The sequence below is a fragment of the Hyperolius riggenbachi genome, chromosome 5 (assembly GCF_040937935.1).
Source record: "Hyperolius riggenbachi isolate aHypRig1 chromosome 5, aHypRig1.pri, whole genome shotgun sequence".
NCBI lineage: Eukaryota > Metazoa > Chordata > Amphibia > Anura > Hyperoliidae > Hyperolius > Hyperolius riggenbachi.
Window position 1 is genome coordinate 40,226,983 of NC_090650.1, and position 7,326 is coordinate 40,234,308.

At 44.4% G+C, this 7,326-nt stretch overlaps 1 protein-coding gene across 3 annotated transcripts in view; it reads left to right on the top strand.

The window, feature by feature from the left end:
* ADAM22 (ADAM metallopeptidase domain 22) overlaps positions 1-7,326 on the top strand; it is a 378,095-nt gene that overhangs the window by 830 nt on the left and 369,939 nt on the right. The window lies entirely within an intron of this gene.

A 7,326-nucleotide genomic window follows, 5' to 3' on the forward strand; every position in this document is an offset into this window, starting at 1 on the left:
TGTGAGTGCATGGGGGAAACCCACACAAGCGCAGAGAGTATTTTATCTTCATCTACAGCATCATCCCTGTTCTATTTGTATTATGATATACTTTATTGCTGCTGGTGTGGAAGAGTTAATTGCAAACTTGAAACAAACATTTACAAACACATGGCGCAAGGAGGAGTGGTGCAATCTGTTTTCATTGGGTTGTGTGTTTTGTTGAGGGTAAAGCATGGTGAGAGGTCTATGGAGGCCGCCATGTTTATTCCCAGTGGTGAAGCAGGAGAGATTGCGACCGCACTAGGGCCCAGGGATGTAAGGGGCCCACATGGCGTCACAGCCCAGTCTCTGTATTTGATCTCTGAGAAAATAATTTGTCTTCCTCAGTGTATGCCTCTCTCCCAGTGATTGTCCTTGGAAAGCCTGCCCTGGTGATCTGTATCTTGTGATTATTATATTCAACTAGTAGACCCAAGCCCGTTTAAAAACAGGCTCTAGGTCATTTTCCTGCCGCCGCCGGCAGTGCGCATGCGCGCGCCCGCATCACTCCCTGGTCCCGTCCAGCTGTCCGTTACTGCGCACATGCGCAATAGCAAAATACAGGGACAGCTGGACACAGCGACAGGGGTCTTATAGTATAGGATGCTGCGGGGGAGGGGAAGTGTAAGTGTATGACTAAGGCCCATATCTCTGTAGGTTCACATTTTCACATTTAGCCTCCCCCCCCCCTTTTTTTTTTTTCATGATTATGTATGCTGACCTCTTCCACAGCACTTTACAGAGTACATAGTCATGTCACTGACTGTCCCTTGGAGCTCACAATGTAATCCCTACCATAGTCTAATGTCCTTACCATATTATTTCTGTATCGGTATGTATTTATGAAACACTGACATCGTCTGCAGGACTTTACAGAGCGCGTGTGAAGATCCTGATGGCTGCATTTGTTTTATGGTCCATGTAAGATGGGCCCCAGGCAGTGAGGGTCACTAAGGGGAGGCAAGGGTGAGTTTGTAAACATTAGGGGCCCCTACAAAGTCTTGCTGGAGGGCTCCATAATTGGTAGTTACACCCCCTGAATATAATCCAATCATATTCATACTATGGTGTATAATAATAATAATAATAATAATAATAATAATAATAATAATATTATGGTATGTAGTCATGAAGCACTGACATCTCCTGCAGCACTTTACAGACTGCATAGTCCTGTCACTGAGGACCTGTTTTAAGTGCCGGCAATTTTCAAAATCGTCCTAAAACCGCTTGTGCAATGATTCCCTATGAGAGAGTTCACATCTGAGCGGTTCGTTTCCGATCCGCTCACCAAAGAGCTGCCTGTACCATTCTTAGGGCGATTTTACTACAATAGAAGGTATAGGAAAAACACAAAACACTCACAAAATCGCTTTGTGCGCAGATTGCGTTCGCGCTTTTAAGAATAAATACATTGTATTTATTATTTTCCGGGTCAAAGAGTTCACTTCCTGATTTGCGTCAGGAAGTGAAAAAACTAATCGCTCTGCAAAACCGCTTTGAAAAGCGCTTTACAAATAATCGTAGCACGCAGGTAAGCGCTGGGAGGGGGAAAAAAAATCACTCACAATATCGCAAAATGCTGGCCTCAGCGAGTACAATTTTAGATGTGAACAAAGTCTCAGGGCTCGTTTACATTAGGGGCGTTTTTGACAATTTTTAAACGCTGGTGATTTTAAAAATCGCCCTGAAAACGCCTGTGCCATGATTCTCTATGAGAAAGTTCACATCTGAGCGGTTTGTTTCCGATCCGCTCAAATAAGCGGTGCTTGGGCCATTTTTGAGGCTCAATGGAAGGTATAGGAACTCACAAAACGCTCACAAAATCGCTTTGTGCAGCGATTGCGTTTTTAAGAATAAATACATTGTGTTTATTCTTTTCCGGATCAAAGATTTCACTTCACTGACGTCAGGAAGTGAAAAAAACGCAATCGTTCTGCAAACGCGCTTAGAAAAGCGCTTAAGAAAATTGTCCAATGCAGAGAAATCGGGAAAAAAACAACTCTTCAAATACCGACCAACGTGGACGGACAGGAGGATGGAACGCAATGTGAACAAAGCTTCACTATCCTCAGAGGAGCTTACAGTCTAATCCTGCCATAGTCATGGTCTTATGTCCCTATCATAGTCTAAAGGTGCGTACACACATGCGACTATAGTCGTTTGAAACGATCGTTCCCCGATCGTTTCAAATGACGATCGTTTAAAAAAAAAAAAAGCAACCAACGATCATTAAGTCTAACGACGGACGAGCTAGATCATTAAAAACAAACGATCTAGCTTGGCGGATTTTTTCCAACGACGATCGTTTGCAAAAGTAGTACATCGTTGGAAACGGTCATTCGTACTAGGCTTGACATGCGCATTTCGCTATTTCGCCATGAAACTTCTCATTTTTATGCGCAAGCGCAATAGTTGCCTTACGTGATGTAACGTTCGGTCTAACGATCAGATCGTTACACACATTTAAAAACTAACTTTACTTAGGTCGTTCTTTCATCAATTCTCAACGAACGATCGTTGTTGCATGTGTGTACGTAGCTTTAGGCTCAACACACACCATACAATCTTGATTGTACAGATTTACCAAATCTATGTAGTATAAGGGCCAACAGATTGAAAATACCTTGGATTGATTGGATAAGCTCTTATACTACATGAAAGTGGTAAGGCCAATCTTATTCACGGGACCAATGAACTTCCCAGTATGTTTTTTGATCGCATATTTGAGACTTGAGACTGTACTGCTCTCCTGTCACTAGGCAGAAAACCAATAGCCTGTTACTAGAAATAGTTTTTATGACATCCAGGAATTTAATTTCACCCATGTTTCAGTGTTCTCCGTTCTTCTTCATGACCTGATTTGCTTATGAAGCTTCTTCCTTTTTTTTTTTTTTTTTAATATAATCGGCTGAGAAACGAACAAGAAAGATTTTCAAAATGTACCTCTTTGTGTTTTAGTTTTCTAAACATTTGTCTTTACTCCTCATCACCTGAGTCTGGTAAATCACTTTCTGCTGACATTCAATTGGGCCAGTGAATAGATATGCGATAAACATCAGAAAACTAGAGGAATATCAGAATCCGAATCAGAATGACTTTATTCGCCAAGTGCGACGGGCGCTGCACCCGGAATTATTTGTGGACGTAAGGCAAGTTGGCAGTGCAAACAGTACAAGTAACACTACACAGTACAATTTATACGAAACATTACAACATAGCAAAAGACACATAGAACGATTGTCACTATATTATGCAAGTTCGTCCTCTAGTGCACCCAGGTGCAGAAGGGGATTAGGAGATGGCATTGGGAGAGGATCTGAGTTTAGGAGAGTGATCGCTTGAGGGAAGAATGTGTTCCTACGCCTGGTGGTTTTGGTGTAGATGGACCTATAGCGACGTCCCAAGCGGAAGGGGACTGAAGAAGTGATTGCCAGGGTGGGAGGGATCCAGAGTGATTCTATTTGCCCTGGACCTCATTCTGGATGTGTGGAGAAGGTCCAAGGGTGGCAGGGGCGACCCAATGATCCTCTCAGCCTCGTTGATGACTCTCTGGAGTTTGAGCCTATCCTTTGTCCCCGAGTACCAGACAATGATGGAGGAGCAGAGGACAGATTCGATGGTCGCCGTATAAAAACTGGTCAGTAGCTCCCTGGGCATGCCAAACTTCCTCAGTTGCCTCTGAAAGAACAGTCTCTGCTGGGCCTTCTTTTGGGTAGTAGAGGTATTTTCATCCCATCTCAAGTTCTCCGTAATGGTGGTGTCCAGGAACCGCGCGCTGTGTACCCTGGTGACTTCGGTGCCATCAATGATGACCGGGCTGGGTGGTGGAGTGTTTCTTCTGAAGTTCACTATCAGTTCCACCGTTTTTTGCTGTGTTTAGTACAAGTTTGTTGTCTGAGCACCATCTGAGAATCCGCTCGATCTCGTTGTGATATTCCAGCTCCGCATTATCCTCCATGAGTCCTACGATGGTGGTGTCATCCGCAAACTTTATGACCTTGACGGTATCCGTAAAGGAGGTGCAGCTGTTTGTGTACAGGGAGAAGAGAGAATATAGAAGGGTACATATGGATTTGGTGGTTTGTAGTTCAGCAGTGACTCTGGAAACAGAATGTCAGCACACACATCCTGGCAAACACAAATCAGCACACAATTTCTGATAAGTTAATTTTGGGTTACACTGTGACACTGTAATTCGGGGGCACATCCCCTGCCCCCCCCCCCATCTGCTCTCCCACCGCTGCATCTCACTTGCTCTGTCATCGCTATGACAGCAGAGCTCTGTGAGCTGATCTCATTGGCTCCCATTGATCACAGGGTGCTGACCAACTTATAGAGCTCTGCTGTCATAGGGACGGCAGAGCGAGTGAGCTTTAGCGTCAGGAGAGCGGCGGTAGTGGCGTGTCCATGTGGCGTGTGGTCGGTAAGCCCCAGTTTTTGTACCAGCAGTCTCTGGTTCTTAAAGGACCTCTGTCGCGAAAATCTTAAAATTTCAAATCTATGTAAACATATACAATAAAGAAGTACTTTTTCTTCCAGAGTAAAATGAGCCATAAATTACTTTTCTCCTATGTTGCCTTACAGTAAGTAGTAGAAATCTGACAAAACCGACAGGTTTTGGACTGGCCCATCTCATTGGGGGTTCACAGTGATTTCTGTATCTTGAAAATGCACTTAGTGAATAGCAGTTTAGGGAAGATAAAGGCCATGCTGAGAATCCCTTATGGAGAGATGGACTAGCACAAAAAGTCAGTAATGTCAGATTTCTACTACCTACTGTTAGTGACCGCAACATAGGAGAGAAGTAATTTATGGCTCATTTTACTCTGGAAGAAATGTACTTCTTATTTGTATGTGTTTTAAATTTTAAGATTTTCGTGACAGTTCCTCTTTAACCTCTTGCCGACTGCCTACTGCAGATTGGTGGCGGCAAAGTGGCAGCCCCAGGACCACGTAACGCAGAATGGCGTCAGGTCCTGGAACACTGTTTTGCCGGGGATCGCGCGCTGGGATGCGCGCGCATCCGCCGGCAATAGGCTCCGCCCACCCGCAACGTCAACCCGCTGGCCAATCGGAAGCGCCGGCGGGTTGTTAACCCGACGATCGCTGCATAGGAAGCCTATAATACGCTTTGTAATGTTTACAAAGTGTATTATACAGGCTTGTGGTGTCTTCTTTCTAAAATGGGGTCATTTGTGGGGTTCCTATACTGCCCTGGCATTTTAGGGGCCCTAAACCGTGAGGAGTAGTCTTGAAACCAAATGTCGTAAAATGACCTGTAAAATCCTAAAGGTACTCATTGGACTTTGTGCCCCTTAGCGCAGTTAGGCTGCAAAAAAGTGCCACACGTGGTATCGCCGTACTCAGGAGAAGTAGTATAATGTGTTTTGGGGTGTATTTTTACACATACCCATGCTGAGTGGGAGAAATTATCTCTGTAAATGGACAATTGTGTGTGAAAAAAAAATTGCCATTTACAGAGAGATTTCTCCCACCCAGCATGGGTATGTGTAAAAATACACCACAAAACACATTATACCACTTCTCCTGAGTACGGCAATACTACATGTGTGGCACTTTTTTGCAGCCTAGGTGCGCTAAGTGGCCCAAAGTCCAATGAGCACCTTTAGGCTTTACAGGGGTGCTTACAATTTAGCACCCCCCAAAATGCCAGGACAGTAAACACACCCCACAAATGACCCCATTTTGGAAAGTAGACACTTCAAGGTATTCAGAGAGGAGCATAGTGAGTCCGTGGTAGATTTCCTTTTTTTTTTTTTTTTTTTTTTTTTTTTGTCACAAAGTGTCATTTTCCGCTAACTTGTGACAAAAAATAAAATCTTCTATGAACTCACCATGCCTCTCAGTGAATACTTTGGGATGTCTTCTTTCCAAAATGGGGTCATTTGGGGGGTATTTATACTATCCTGGAATTTTAGCACCTCATGAAACATGACAGGTGCTCAGAAAAGTCGGAGATGCTTCAAAATGGGAAAATTCACTTTTTGCACCATAGTTTGTAAATGCTATAACTTTTACCCAAACCAATAAATATGCACTGAATGGTTTTTTTTTTTTTTTTATCAAAGACATGTAGCAGAATAACTTTCGCGCTCAAATGTATAGTAAATTTTACTTTATTTAAAAAATGTCAGCACAGAAAGTAAAAAAAGTCATTTTTTTGACCAAATTCATGTCTTTTTTGATGAATATAATAAAAAGTAAAAATCGCAGCAGCAATCAAATAGCACCAAAAGAAAGCTGTATTAGTGACAAGAAAAGGAGGTAAAATTCATTTAGATTGTAGGTTGTATGACCGAGCAATAAACCGTTAAAGCTGCAGTGGTCTGAATGGAAAAAAATTAAGGGGTTTTATGACTGCAGTCCTTAAGTGGTTAAGGGCTCATTCATACTATAAACCGCAAAATGGTAGTGCGTGGGTGATTTTACGATTAGCTTGGTAAAATCAATGTTCTTCTGCTGGCGGCTCCATCAGCAGCACGACTTCCCCGGGAGTTATATGCAACTGCATATGCGTGGCCCCTCAGCGCGCGCACACACGGTTCTCGAGAGGTTGAACCGCGCATGCGCAGAATGCTCACAGTGATGGGCAAGTGAGAGGGGCACGCGGAGGGGCTGTGCAAGAACAGTTGCGCATGACTCCTTTTGCAGTTGCGTGGCGAACGGAGCCACCAAGAACGGGGCCCAGAGGACGCCAAGGGACCTCACGGACTATGAGGGGCTGGAGAAGGCCCCAGGTAAGGTCATTAGGCCATGTTTGGGTCCTGCTCCGGGTCACTTTAAGGAGCCAGAGACTGCTACTACTGAAGTGGTTAAACTTTGACTTCTGCTGTTTGCCCTTCTTCGAGACTTGGCCGGCCAGGTCCTGTCATTTCGTGTTCTGGCCGGCCAAAGCCCGAAAACGTGAATGTCCCGGAATAAGTTTTGCATATTGGCCGCAGAGGCCGGCCACTTCATATATTGGCCTGACCAGATCGCAAAGTGGCCAGACTTCGGGTCATGGCCGTAACATACACACAAATACCTGGTGTCTGATCTTGAGTACCTTTCTACAAAGGGTTGTCTTCTCTTTACTGCCTATGCTGCTTGTTAAAATTGATGACTTGTTCCCACTGTGTTGGCTCTTTAGGACCTGTCTAAGGCCCCGTTCACATCACAAACGCGGATGGCCATGCGTGCGGAACGCGACGCGTACGAACGCACGCCATCCGCGTTTGTGTGCGTTGCGTGGCTGATCCCATCACTGAAAAGTGAATGGGACAGCCACACGTTTTTACAAAA